The sequence below is a fragment of the Artemia sp. Qi Xiang Cuo genome, chromosome 3, assembly GCF_049724085.1.
Source record: "Artemia sp. Qi Xiang Cuo chromosome 3, ASM4972408v1, whole genome shotgun sequence".
Classification (NCBI taxonomy): Eukaryota; Metazoa; Arthropoda; class Branchiopoda; order Anostraca; family Artemiidae; genus Artemia; species Artemia sp. Qi Xiang Cuo.
Genome location: NC_142796.1, coordinates 19,867,802 through 19,883,767, shown reverse-complemented (window position 1 = coordinate 19,883,767; position 15,966 = coordinate 19,867,802).

Here is a 15,966-nt window from a genome sequence, read left to right as displayed (position 1 = left end):
GCGGACACCAGAATGGCTCTGCACGTTGCCTTTTGCTTCAGAAACGGCTTTGAAAGGGTGACTGTTTGTGCTAATGATATTGATGTAGTAGTGATGTTAGTGGACCAATTCCCTCGTCTCCTTAACATTTTTCCTGGGGAAAGCGTTTGCCTCAACTCCTCGTGAAGTTTCCAAATTATTATGTCCCCATTGATCTTTTATTCCAGAGAACGGAGAAGCAAATGTTGAACTCCCTGGCATTCATTCACTGCATTTCGGGGTATGATACAACGAGTTACTTTTTCTCCAAGGGAAAACGAACATTCTTAACGTCCGCCTAGAAAAGCGGTCTGTACAGGGAGATTCAGTTTGTAATACAGAAGTCGAGAGATGAAACCTTCACGGAAGCCAGTATGTTCTCCTTCCAAGATGTCGCAAGAAAGCTGATTATCAGCGCTTGTGGAAGGGATCCTAATCAGTTTTCCCTCAGTGATTTATGAGTACACTTGTACCCTCTAAGAAGGAGCAGAAAGTGTTGCCTCCTACAGAGGTAGTGTTTGTGGAATATCGTAAGAGTTTCTACTATCAGCTTGCAATGATAGTAGAAACGCTTGAGTTATGGACTTCACGAGTTTGAGTTATAGATGGCAATATTCCGGACAAGATGTCGTTCCTATTGTTGTTTCGAGTGCTTCCGTCGGGATATTCACAACTCTTTTGTGAGTGTAGCAAAAAGTACACCAAGAACTGTAAGTGCCTTCCTCGATTTTGTTATGTTTTGTGTGCTTGTGCCGGAAAGTGTGACTATTTCTGCAGCTAATTTTGTATTTTGGACGAACTTCAATATCCGTGCACTTTAATTTATTCCAAGTGGCTTCTGTTTTGATGCCACTAACGGAAGGGAGTTGCAAAAGTATTGTCACCTTCCTGTACAGCCCCAATTGCTCTGTACCTCCCCCTTTGAACATAATTCTAATGCAAGTAGAAGAACGTTGGTTTCTGGTGTCACCACTTAGGCAAGTTTTAATAATGTGCAGTTAGGAAGCTAGATCTGATTTTGATCATCTTTTTTTCTTTTCTCTTTCGGTACATTATTCTGTTTCACGTTCTAAGTCCAAACCTCTCATCTAGGTCGAACAACAAAAAATATAGCTGATGACGTCATCGACTATGCAAATTAGGTGATATCTCCTTTGGCGCACAAAATTTTCGTTGCGTCCGCCTATATTCGTTTTCAGCAACAAATTCTGCCACTGATGGATTCCTCAAACCTTATTTAGCTCGTTGAAGCCTGTGATGTTAGAATTTCGTTGGCTGGGTCCCTGACTATAATGTAACTAATGACGGTAAAGGATGATACTCTTAAGAAACGTTTAGGAGTTTCAATTAAAGGAAAAACAAACTGTACGCATGCAGGTTTTCAAAAGGGCGTATAAGCAATATCATAGGCAACACCAATCTGAAATAGCTAGAAATGTCATTGAAACTTTTAAAGCAGCTAATTCAATTCAAAATTAAAAATTCTGGTGCCCTTTTTAAGAGTAACAAGAGATTGGAGGGAAAGCAGTCCTTCTCTCAAGCCCAACCATTTTCCAAACGCATCCAGACAAAACTTTGAGACAACCATTTTGTTCAGCATAGTAGAACAGTCCAGAAACTATGTCTTAAGGGTAAATAAGGATATCAATCCCCCCCCCCAATTATGCAACTGACCCATTATGCTTTGAAAGTAAATGTTGCTTTGAAATAGATCAAAAGGCTTTGTGTTTATGTTCGCCATGCCTTCTAAAGAGCAGAACACAATTTGCGTTTTACTGAAAACAAAATATGTTCGAAATGTTTTCACTTTTCTTACTTTCATAAGTAAAAAACTAAGAAAATTTTAAGGAATAAATATCAGTAGCCTACATGTCAATTAAAGTGAAAATCCACGGTCCTTTGTTCTTTTTTTTCTGTAAAGCGCAAATTGTGTTCTGGTCTTTAGAAGGCATCGGGGTTATTAGCCCTAATTAAGTGAATTTTTGCCCATTTTGAGTTTGATTCAGCTATATATTGTAATTTCTGTTTGTTTTAAGTTTCGTTTATTTATTGATAGTGATTTGTGGTAGTTTTACGCTTGGAAGATTATTTGACTTTCTTTTGCTCATTCTTGGCTTAATGGAGCTCTTTACTTTTCTTTGAAAAAAATGTTTTGTCCTAAGTTTTTTAAATTAATTTAAAAAAAGAAGCAATTATCCTGTAGAGAAAGTGTGCTATAGCAAGCTCACCCACTACGTTCCTCACTCTTTATGCTGTTGTTTAATTATTACTTTCCTGAATCCATATTAGAATGCCACAAATATAGCCAGCTGATGACTACAAGTGTTTTTACAGAATATTTTTCAAAATATTTAAATGAATAGTTTAATGCAAAAATGATTTATTCTTGAGACAACGCGATAAAAGGTTAGAGTTTTTATCACATTGGTCTGGTGTTAGAGCATTTGTTATTGAAGGATTTATGCAAAAGTTAAAGTGTACCCTAAAGAAAAGTAAATTAAGGGGGAGATGACAGCTCTCTTTCTATTTAGGATAAATTTACTATATTTCTATTTTATTGGGACTTTCAAACAGTTAGTGGTACCGAACTGTAAGTAAGGAGCGACTCGCCTCAATAGTGACCGAAACTCTAAAATACCGAATATCAGTAAACATCAATTTGATATCAATAGATATATCAAACATATAGGCTAATTATGCTGATTCCAAATATATAAAATTCATTAAGTTTGTTGATGCCGATTCAAAATATATAAAAAACTTGCTATGTTGATTAAAATATATAGAACTTATTAAGTTGAGTGTTACCCATCAATAGATACGAGCCTGAGAAAATTTATCTGATTTTCAATAAAGGGGGAAACAGCCCCTAAAAGCCAAGGAATCAAACAGTTCGCGGTAACGAACTGTAAGTAAGGAGCGACCAAACTCAATAGTAACTGAAACGCTAAAAAACAGAATTTTGATGTCAATAGATACATCAAAAGAATTGGATTTTTATGCTGATTTTAAATATACAAATTTCGTTAAGTTTAATCTTACCCATCAAAAGTTACGAACCTGAGAAAACTAGCCTTATTTTCGAAAAAAAGGGAAAACCCTCTAAAAGTCACAGATTATTAATGAAAATCATACCATCAGATTCAGCATATCAGAGAACCCGACTGTAAGGGTTTCAAGCTTCTATCGACAAAAATGTATAATTTTGTATTTTTTTCCAGAAGAAAGATCACGGATGCGTGTTTATTTGTTTTTTTTCCGAGGGGCGATCTTATAGACCCAGTGGTCCTAGAATGTCACAAGAGGAATCATTGGAACGAAAATTAAAAGTTCTAGTGCCTATTTTAAGCGACCAAAAAATGCAGGGCAAATAGGCCCCCTCCCACGCTCATTTTTTCCAAAAGAAACCAGATCAAATTTTGAGATAGGCATTATGTTCAGCACAGTCGAAAATCTAATAAATATGTTTTTGGGGACAACTTTGTCCCCCACAGTCCCTGGGGGAAGGGCTGCAAGTTATGAACTAGGCCCATTGTTAAAATATAGTATTGGTCGTTGGGAAGTATACAGACGTTTTCACTGGGGATTGTTTCTGGTGGGGGGTCAGGTGGAGGGGGTTATGCGGGAGGATCTTTCCATGGAGGAATATTTCATGGGGGGAATCGAATTTTCATGAAGGGGGTGAAGGAGCGACCCGGCTCAATAGCAACCAAAACTCTAAAAAAAAGAACTTTGATACCAATAGATACGTTAAAAGAATTGGATTTTTATGCTGATTTTAAATTTATAAGTTTCATTAAGTTTAGTCTTACCCAGAAAAGTTACGAGTCTGAGAAAATTGGCCTCATTTTCTAAAAAAGGAGGAAACACCCCCTGAAAGTCATAGAATCTTAATAAAAATCACGCCATCAGATTCAGCGTATCAGAGAACCCTATTGTAGAGAATTCAAGCTCCTTTTTGCAATAATATGGAATTTTGTATTTTTGCCAGAAGAATGATCACGAATGCGTGTTTACTCCCCTGCCCCTTTTTTGCTCAAGATCATCGGATCAAAATTTTGAGATGGCCATTTAGCCAAAACAAAAAAGTAAAATTAATATGCAAATTTTGTTTTAATTATTCATGTACAGTGAGCCAAATTCAAAATATGCATTAATTAAAAAACGTTCAGAAATTAAATAAAAAACAAGTATTTTTTTAACTGAAAAGATATTAAGAGTTAAAACGAACAGAAATTATTCCGTATATGAAAGGGACTGTCCCCTCCTCGGCATCTCGCTACGTACGCTAAAGTTTGACTCATTCTCACAACTCTTCTTTTTAAAACTATAAAAAAAACTTTAGCGTAAAGAGCGAGGCGCTGAGGAGGGGACAGCCCCTTTCATATATGGAATTATTTTGAGAAAGCCCTTTGGAACAAAAAAGGCAAAATTAATATGCAAATTTCGTATTAATTATTCATGCACGGTGAGCTAAATTCAAAACCTCCATTAATTCTAAAACGTTCGGAAATTAAATAAAAAACAGGTTTTTCTAACTGAAAGTAAGGAGCGACATTAAAACTTAGAAGGAAAAGAAATTATTCCCAATATGAAAGGGGATGTCCCCTACTCAACGCCTCGCTCTTTACGCTAAAGTTTGACTCTTTCTCATAACTCTACTTTTTAAAAAAATGAAACGCTTTAGCTTGAAGAGCGAGGCGTTGAGGAGGGGACAGCCTATTTCAGATACGGAATAATTTCTGTTCGTTTTAAGTTCTAATGTCAGTTCTTGCTTTCACTTTAAAAAAACTTGTTTTTTATTATGTTAAATTTTAATAACAATCACGCCATCAGATTCAGCGCATCTGAAAACCCTTTTGAAGGAGTTTCAAGCTCCCAAATGAAAAAATGTAGAATTTTGTATTTTTTTTTTCAGAAGAAAGATTACGGACGCCTGTTTCTTGTTTTATTATTATTTTTTTGCTCTAGGGGTCATCGTATTGAAAGGAAACTCCTAAAATATCGGGAAAGGGGTTCAAGTACCCTGTTTAAATGACCAAAAAGATTGGAAGACAACTAGCCCCCTCCCACCCCCTTTTTTCCTCAAATTCACCCGATCAAAACTTTTATATAGCTATTTTGTTCAGCATTCAGCAACTATACACTTGGGATTAACATGATCCCCCATGGCCCCTAAGGAAAGGTCTGTAAGTCATAAAATTTGCCCATTTTTTACGTTGCAGTATTTGTTATTGGAAAGTATACAGAGATTTTTTCGGGATAGGGGGAGGGGTGGAGAGTGAATTTTCTGCTAGGGGGATTTTCCACGAGGAGAACTTTCTGTGGGCAGGGAATTTTTGTTTGGGGGAGGGGGGGGGTGGGAATTTGCAAGAATTTCCATACGAAATTCTTTTTATTTGTCTTACTTTCTCTTTGCCGACTCAATTTCACACGTGGAGATGTTAGGAGGAATTGTCGCAAGGGAATTTTTACCGGGTTGGAATTGTCTGGAATTGAGTGTTTTCCATGTTAGAAATTCTCCATGGGGAAGTTTTCCATGGGGTAAATTCTCCAGAGGGAATTTACTGCGGGAGCAAATTTCTACTAGGGGGGAGTATTGACGGGAAAACTTTTCCACAGAGGAGGGGATTTCCGGTATGATTTTAAAAACAATCAAAAATAAAAGTATTTTTTAAATTATGGTGCGCTAGAAGAAATTTTTCACCAGGAGCCGTACGCAGGAAATTTTCAAATGGGAATTTTCAGCTAGAAGGAAATTGTCTTGGGGGAATTTTTCTGGCGGTAGGGGAGCATTTTAAGTGGATAGAACTTTCCTTGGATGAATTTTTAATGGGGGGAAGAAAGTTTCCATGAAGAGGGAGCCGGATTTCGCTACATTATTTAAAAACGATCATAAATTAAAAAAGAAAACAAGTCTTGTCAAATGAAAGTAAGGAGCAATATCAAAACTTAAAATGAACAAAAATTTTCATGTATATGAGGATGTTGCCCCCTCTTCAATAGCTCGCTCTCAACGCTTAAGTTTGACTTTTTGTCCCATATTTTAGAATGACTCCCCAAGTGCCGTTTAATTAGAATATTTTTGTTAAGTTATAAAGACCTTGGTGTAAAGAGCAAGGTATTTGAGAAGGGAAAACCCCTTCATGTTAATAATAATTTGAGTTCGTTTTAAGTATATATGTTGCTCATTACTTTCATATGAGAAAAGTTTTTTTTTTATTTAATACATTCATAGAAAAAAAAGTTTTCCCCTGCATTTAATATATCGAGTGACCAAGAGTCACAAGAGAGCATCGCCATCTCTGAAACTCAGAGTTAACAAAAATAGTTTTTGAATTATTGTAAATTAATTAGCTATGAATATTTTCACCAAGAGTCACAAGAGAGCATTGCCATCTCTGAAACTCAGAGTAAACAAAAATAGTTTTTGAATTATTGTAAATTAATTAGCTATGAATATTTTCACTCTCAATTTGGCCTTTTGGGGGCCAAAAATATGGTTTTGTGGCACATAATGACAGAACTTGAACATTAGCTAAACCTGGGAATAGTCATATACTAGTATTTAAATATTAGAGACATGTTATTATATTGACTATCTCCACAGCCTCAGTGGTTCTATTTCATTTCTATACCCTTTTAATAAACCTGGCTATTAAAGCCTATTTTTAACCTTTTATGATTTTGTACCAAAGAGAAAATTGGAAAAATGGGATATAACATTTATCAGCTAGTTTATGGAGAAGAAAATTCAAACATTTTTAGACGGGTAAATACAAGTTTTTGCGCAAAAATGTTGTTTTGTCTATATAGCAGATGGTGCCGATTGAGGGGACAGGGTTAGAATTGTAGCCACCTAGATTCCCCTCCCTAGATTTCTAAAAATACCTGTTTTTGGTATGGTAATTGAAAAACATGCCCTTTTTAGGCATTTTCACTGAAAAAAAAAACTGAACGAAAAAACAAAATTGCCTATTGAAAAAAACAAACAAACCAACGACCGTAGATTGTCAGTTTAATATGCGTATACTAATCTTTATTCCTTAAAGTTTTAATAGCATTTATTTATTAAAGTAGAAAACTGAAAACATTTTAATATATTTTGTTTTCAGTAAAGTGCAAATTATGTTCTGGTCTTGAGAAGGCATGGAGGTTGTCAGCCCTACTCATGTTAATTTTTGCTCCTTTTAAGTTTGACTCGGATATTTATTGTAATTTCTGTTCGTTTCGAGTTTCATTTATTTATTGATGGAGATTTGTGGTAGTTTTACGCTTGGAAGGTTATTTGAATTTATTTCTGATCATTTTTGACTTAGTGGAGCTCTATGCTTTGCATTGAAAAAGCTAGTTTTGTGGATAAAAAAAAAAAAAATTTCTGTTTGTTTTTATTGACATAGTCTTTTCATAAAAAATATGATGTTTTCTGTCTTTTCGGTTTTCAAACAGCTTGTGGTAACGAACTGTAAGTAAGGAGCGACCCGGCTCAATAGTAATCGAAACTCTAAGGAACGGAACTTTGGTATCAATAGATACATCAAGAGAATCAGCTTATTATGCTGATTCCAAATATATAAGATTTATTAAGTATTCATAGTGTTATATGTAACATTCATAGTGTTACTCATCAGAAGTTACGAGCCTGAGAAAATTCGCCTGAATTTGGAAACAAGGGGTGAACACCACACAAAATTTAAGGAATCTTGATGAAAATCACACCATCAGATTCAACGCACCCGATAATCTAATTGTAGAAGTTTCAAGCTCCTATATACAAAAATGGGTAATTTTGCTATTTTTGCCAGAATAAAGATTAAGAATGCGTGTTTATTTGTTTTTTTGTTTGTTTTGTTTTTTCCCCAGGGTTGATCGTATTGGAATTTTAGAAAATCGGCAAAGGGCACATTCAAACGAAAATTAAAAATTCTAGTGCCCTTTTTAAGTAACAAAAAGACTGGAAGGCAACTGGCCCCCCTCCCACACCAACTCATTTTCCAAAGTTATTTGATCAAAATTTTGAGATAGCCATTTTGTTTACTATAGTTGAAAGATAAAATAACTATTTCTTTAGGGTTAAAACGACCCCCCACAGTCCGTAGGGAGAGGCCTGTAAGTTAGAAAATTTGCCCATCGGTAATGTACAGTATTTGTTACTGGGAAGTTTACAGACACTTCTCGGGGAGATTTTGTGCTCGGGACGGATTTCTATTGGGAGACTCTTCCTTGGGGAGAGAAATTTCCGGGGGGAGGTACACTGGGGGATTTGACAAAATTCCTGTACGAAATTCTTGTTAATTGTTTTAAATTATCTTTGTCAAATCCATTTTGCATGCGGAGATGTTCCGAGGAAATTATCCGGGGGCTATTTTCCGCGTGTTTTGATTTCCGGATAAAAATTCCTATGGAAGAGAGCATTTCGAGAGTGATCGAGAAACAGATTGGAAATTAAAGGCTTTTTCAAATGAAAGTATGCGAAGGATAATTTACCTGCATTATTTGAAAAAAGAAAAGAAATTAAATAAAAAAAAATTAGTTTTTTTTAACTGAAAGTAAGGAGCAAAATTAAAACCCAAAACGAACAGAAATTATTCCATATATGAAGAATTGCCCCCTCTGCAATACCTTTATCTTTGCGCTAAATTTTAACCCTTCATATACGGAATAATTTTTGTTCGTCTTGACTTTTATTGTTGCTCCTTACTTTCAGTTAAAAAAACTTGTTTTTTTCTTTTTAATTTTCTATAAGACTCCATAGTTTGGCCTGCTATTTGTATGTTGGAGAAATTTTTTTCAATAATTTTTAATCCTGACACAAATAGTATTGTTTAATTTAAGTTTATACCTCCTCAAGTTGACCTGAAAAAGAAAACTTAGTATCGCTCCCAAGAAATTCTATCTATTCTTTTTGACGTCCAGGATACACTGACACTCTTTTGATTTATTTGAATTGCAAGAGCAGAAGTAGTAATAGTAGTAGCCCCAAAAGATTCAAATTAATATCCCCAGTCGTTCTCAATATACTGCTGAGGTTTCTTATTGGCAACCATACACACAGTGACTTTTTATGTATTTTTCAAGCAAAGTTTGCTTTTAAAGCATAATTGACCAATTAGACAATTGTGGGGGGTTGACATACCCTATGTCCCTTGAGACATAGCTGCTTGACTGTTCTACTATGCAGAACAAAATGGATGTGCCAAAATTTTGATCGGACGTCTTTGGAAAATAACAGGATTGGGAGGAAGGCTGCTTGCCCTCCAATCTCTTTTTATTCTTAAAAAGAGGACTAGAACTCTAAATCTTGAATCGGATTAACTCCTTTAAAAGTTTCAATGGTATTTTTTTTTGTTTGATTAAAACTCCCCCTAAAGTTCCCTAAAAGTTCTACTTTAATACCCTTAGCGTCATTAGTTACAGTAACTGTAGTGGTAGTGTTAATAGTATGCGCATTGCCTTTTGTTGATTTTAACATCATTTTCATCAAGTCCTGGAAGTTTAAAATTAATATATTTAGCCCTTGTTATGACATTGCTCATATATGCGTCTTGATACTCTTAGTCTTACAAGTAGGTGCAATAGAGGTAGTACTTGACGTAGCAGCAGTAGTAGTAACAGTATTAAATTTAGTAGTGATAGTAGGATCAGTAGTACCATGCACATATTGTCTTTTGGTAAATTGATCTTCCCCTTTAAGTATTTTCTGAAAGTTTTAACTCAATACTCAAATCGGTATTTGAGAAATTCTCTTTTGGCAATGTGCATGCACATAGTCTCTTTTGATTTAGTTCAGATTTCTCCTCAATATTCTAAATGTAGGACTGTGGTTGTAGTAGTAGTACTGGAGGCGGTAGTAGTGGTGCTAGTTGCAGTAGTAGTAGTAGCTTTCAAATATTACCTTTTTGGTCAATTGATTATCTCCCTTACCATTTCTTGATAGTTCCAAATTAATATACTCAGTCAATCCTGAGCTAGGCCTTTTTGACAGCCCGTATATACATAATATGTTTTGATTTAGTTCAACACTCCTCTCAACCTTCTCTGGAAGGCTCACCTGATGGTCCTTTGTCTTTTTTGGAAAGTAAAGGTCAAAAATGCATACGTTTTCAATAATAGATACTATATGTAAACAGCGATCAAATTACAGCCCTTGTTCTGGGGTTGTGCAGCCCTGGATTTACCAATTGGCCCACTAGGCTCGGGCCTAGGGTCGCACAATACCACGGGATGAAATAAATTATTACTAAGTGATTTTTCTTTTTAACAAAACTGGACCAATGTTATTTATCGTTTGTGCCAGGTGCACTCCGCTGCCAAACACCCGATTCACAGAAAACTGATTTTAAAACAACAAAGGACTTCCTTGGACACTTATAAAACTGTCAGATTTCTGCCAAAAATCGCAGTTGAGAGTTCAGTATTACAGCCAAAAGTAACGAAAGATCATTACTTTTGGTTCATCAGTTTTGTTCTGTTCACTGCTTCCATTATCCCCAAATTTCCGGGAAAATCTCGTAAGAACGGAGCGGCAAAAACGCTTGGACTTAGGAGGGTAAAAGCTTTAAATCTGGCCTTGGGGCTGTGAGGGGGTTGACATCCCCAAAGGTATAATTACAGGATCTTTCAACAATGCTGACGAAAGTACACGTCTCAAAATCTTAATCGGATGTTTAATTGAAAAATGATTGTTGCGAGAGGGGGGGGGTGTATCCTCATTTCATATTTTAATCTTAAAAAGAACACTATAACTTACAGTTTCCAATCAAATAACCCCTATCCAAAGTTTATATGACCAACATTCAATAAAAACTATGTATTCCTTCGGGTCATAACGTACAGCCTTTGCCCCAGGTTCTGAGGGGCCGTTTCAACCAAAAGGCCTTTTAATATGATCTTTAGACTATTTTGAACAAAAGAGCTGTTCCAAAATTTCCATCAGATGCATTTGGGGAAAAGAAGACGTGGGGTGGGGCTAGTTGCCTCTCTATCATTTTTGAATCTTTAAAATGACACTAGGAGCTGCGTTTGAAGTTGAAAGAAGCACCGTTTCCATACAAGCCTTAAATATTAACAATGGGCAACTAATATAACTTACAGCCCTTGTCCTGAGGGCCGAGGGGGGAAGGGGGGCTGTCATACCCAAAGATATAGTTACTACACCTTTAAAATATGCTTAACAAAGTGGTTACCTCCAAATGTTGATTGGATGTGTTTAGCGAAATGATGGGCGAGGGGAACTGGTTGCCTCTATAATAACTTTCGATTATTAAAACTAGCACTAGAAATTTCGATTTCCAATCCAATGAGCCCCTCCGAGGTTTATACGACCACCCTTTCCAACCAACCTTTTACGACTAACCTTATATGTCCCCGGGGCATAAAATAAAACCCTTGCCTTGAGGGCTCTGGGGGTTTTAATCTTCAAAGAAATAATTGGTGGACCTTTCAACTACGCTGAACAAAATGGCTATATCAAAATTTGGTTGGATTTATTTGAAGAAACGAGTAGCTTGGGGGGGGGGGCTGATTGCCCTCCAATCACTTTTGATTATAAGAAAGGGCAATAGAACTTGCAATTTCCAATGAGTAAGCCCCTTTCGAAGTTTCTACGACGACTCCTTCTGTACAAAGTGCCCTGGTAAAAAAAAACGACTAAAAAAATGAACAAAAAATTAATACATTGTGCCCATATTGCTCTTTACTTAGGCAGTGCATTTGCGCTGCCTAAGTAAAGCACTGAAAAAATATAAATGTTTTTAGTTTCATAACTTTAATAAATAATAATATTAACATTTTGATTACTAAATATCAGTATAGGCTATGTATACTAAACTGACAATTCACATTCATTTGTATTTTTTTCAGTAAAGTGCAAATTTTTTTCTAATCTTTTGATGGCACATGGAGTTTAAACCATATTCATGTTAATATCTGCTCATTTTAAGCTTAATTCGGTTAATTATTTTAATTTCTGTTTATTTTGGGTTTTATTTACGTAATCGATGTTGAATTGTCGAAGTTTCACGCTTGGTAGATTATTTGATTTTATTTTTTGCTCATTTTTAGTTAATTGAGTTCTTTACTTTTCTTTGAAAAACTTATTTGCGGAATTTTTTTTTTAATTAATTTTTGTTCGTTTTATGTTGACATAGTTTTTTCAGGGAAAAAGAAAATAATACTTTAAATCTTTTCTTTTTTTGAGACTTGATATTTTGGCCTTCTATTTGTATGCTGGAGAAATATTTTCAGCAATGTTTTATAACATACACCCTTTTAAAAATCTGGACACATAAAGTGGTGTCTAATGTAGTTTCGTACCTCCTCTAGTTGACCTAAAATAGAAAACTTGATACCATTCAAAAAAAAATCTGTTTACTTTCTTTGATAGCTTGGAAACACTTATGCTATTTTGATTTGGTTAAATTTTAAGAAATGAAGTAGCCCCGAAAGTTTCAACATAATACCCTCAGTCGTTCTTGGGATACTGCTGAGGTGTCTTATTGGGAATTAATTAAAAAACTTTTTCCACAATATAAGTTTTTCAAAGAAAAGTAAAGAACTCCATTAAACAAAAAATGAGCAAAAATAAAATAAAATAATCTACCAAGCGTGCAGCTACCATAAGTCAGCATCGATAAATAAAAGAAACCAAAAACGAACAGTAATTACAATAAATAACCGAGTCAAACTCAAAACGAGCAGAAATTAACATAAGTTGGGCTCAAAACCCCTATGCCTTCCCAAGGCCAGAACATAATTTGCACTTTACTGAAAAAGATACAAATGAATGTGCATTGTCAGTTTAATATACATATAGTGATATTTAGTAATCAAAATCTTAATATTATTTGATTTATTAAAGTTATAGTCTTTTCAGAGAAAAAGACAATAATACTTGACTAGAAAAACTTATGATACTTCTGATACTAGAAAAACTTATTTTGTGGAAAAAGTTTTTTTAATTAATTTCTGTTCGTTTTATATTGACATAGTCGTTTCAGGGAAAAAGAAAATAATACTTTAAATCTTTTTTTTAAGACTTGATAGTTTGGCTTGCTATTTGTATGCTGGAGAAAAATTTTCAGCAATTTTTAAAAACATACACCCTCATAAAAATCTGGACACAAATAGTAGTGTTTAATTTAGTTCCATACCTCCTCTAGTTGACCTGAAATGGAAAACTTGATACCATTCGCAAAAAAATCTGTTTACTTTCTTTGATAACTTAGATACACTTGCGCTATTTTGATTTGGTTAAATTTTAAGAGCAGAAGCAGCCCCAAAAGTTTGAGCATAATTTCCTGAGTCGTTCGTGGGATACTGCTTAGATGCCTTATTGATTGGATGTGTTTGGGGGAATGCTGGGCGTGGGGGGGGGCTAGTTGCCCTCCAATCACTTTATGCTTTAAAATGGCACTAGCCAATCCAATTTCAAATCAATTGAGTCCTTTTCGGAGTTTCAACGACAACGCCTTCTATAAAAACCTTATATGCCTCCAGGGCGTAACTTAAAACTTTTGACCTGAGGGTTTTGAGGGAGTGTCCTCCTCAAAAACATATTTTCTATCTGGAAATCAACTACGCTGAACAAAATTGCAATATCAAAATTTTTATGGGATGGTGTTTAGGGGAATGATGGGCGGGGGGGCTACTTACCCTCCAATCACTTTCGAATATTAAAAAGGGTACTAGTCCTTCGAATTTCCAATTGAATTAGCCTGTTTTGAAGTTTTTACGACAACGCCTTCTATAAAAACCTTATGTGCCCCCAGGGCATAACTTAAAACCCTTATCCTAAGGGTTGTGGGGGAGTATCCTCCTCAAAAACATATTTTCTATCAGGCAATAAACTACGCTGAACAAAATGGCTATCTCAAAATTTTGATTGGATGTGTTTGGGAGAATGATGGGCGTGGGGGGGGGGGCTAGTTGCCCTCCTATTATGAAGGGCACTAGAACTCTCAATTTCCAGTCGAATGAACCCCTTTTGAAACGTCTACAACGACCCCTTCCATATGAAGTGCCCTGCTCTGAAGGAAAAAACAATACATAGTACATTGTGCCAACATATTCCCTCAGGGCATAACCTAAAACCCTGTGTGAGGAGTGCCCTCCTCAAAAATATATTTTCTATCTGGAAATCAACTACGCTGACCAAAATGGCTATATCAAACTTTTGATTGGATATGTTATCAGGAAATAAACTACGCTGAACAAAATGGCTATCTCAAAATTTTGATTGGATGTGTTTGGGGAATGATGGGCGTGGAGGGGGGGGGGGGAGCTATTTGCCCTCCTATTAAAAGGGCACTAGAACTCTCAATTTCCAATTGAATGAGCTCCTTTTGAAACTTCTACGACAATCCCTTCCATATGAAGTGCCCTGCTCTAAAGGAAAAAAAAAATAATACATAGGACATTGTGCCAACATATGCCCTCATGGCATAACTTAAAACCCTTGCCCCGAAGGTTTTGGGAGAGTGTCCTCCTCAAAAATATATTTTCTATCGGGAAATCAACTACGCTGAACAATATGGCTATCTCAAAATTTTGATTGGATGTGTTTGGGGGACTTATGGCCGTGGGGGGGGGGGGGGTGGTTGCCCTCCAATCCGGTTCGACTATTAAAAAGGGCGCTAGAACTCTCAATTTCCAATCGAATGAGCCCCTTTTGAAGTTTTTACGACGACCCCTTCCATATGAAGTGCCCTGCTCTAAAGGAATAAACAAACCTGTATTATAAACAAACCTGTGTGGCAAGTTTATCTTGAATGAACTTAATTTACTATTATTCAGCACTCGTCGCCTGACCATCACGTGTACTTCACGTGTGTTGGTTTAAATTATTGCTTTGAAGTGAATTTATAACGAGATGAGCGTTTCCGAGCTTTTGTATTCACCACTGTTGAACTTTGTTTTTGAAAATTTAAGTGGTGTTGATGAAGCCGTTATTTTACAGAAAGGAGTAGACTTTTTTAAAGATTTGGAAACTGTTAAGTCAGAGAAAGCAAAGCTACGGAGTTTTGTGAATTAAAATGATCCCCCTGTCAGAAGGGGCAGTAATGCAATTCTCAGTCACCTGCCAGATATTATCGACTTTATGAAGAAATGTTAGGCCGATGGAAAACAGCTCCCTTGTTTTGTCATTAAAAGGACAACAGAAGTCCCTGTTATCTCTGCTACAGCGTTTACACACGTCACAGCCAAGCTTATGAGACTTGAGCAAGCGACTTCACTAGTATCTGCCAAGATTGATTCCTGAAATCTGAACTTTCCTCAAATGCCTGTGATTAGCCAACCTGCTGCGTGTGATACGCATACTACAAATTTGGTCTCCGATCCCCCACCTGAGCATGGTGACCCACTTAAGGGAAAATTAGTAATATACTCAATTTCTGGTCATCAGCTGGTGTCCAGAGTGCAAGTGACTAAAAAGTGGTGGACGGTGAATATTGAGAAATCTGCAGCTAAAGATTTTTGCAAATCAGCAAAAGAAGCTCTACCTAGTTCTAGTGTGAAAGTTTTATCTAAAAAACACACTGGTGTTATTCGAGAAATCCCGTCTGATTTTGACCTTGAAATGATACGGAAACCATTTTGGTATAAGTGAGTCTAGTCGGTTTGGAACAAGCAAATCGTTTAAGCTTGAATTTGCAGACGCGATTACTAAAGGATCATTTCTGTGAAACGGTGTGAAGATTGGGTTTGAAAACTTCCGTGTTTATGAGTTCAAGCAATTGCCAAAGTGTTGCTTCAAGTGTCGTTCCCCTGGACACTTGGAAAGTGCATATACTAGTAGCGCTCCCAAGCGCGCTAGTTGTGCTGGACCTCATTTATTTACGAACAGTGATCGTTGTACGGAATCTCCGATATGTGCCAATTGTGGAGGATCTCATCCTTCTTACAGCCTACGATGGCCTGTTAAGAAGATCACTGAAAAGGTCTATTCTC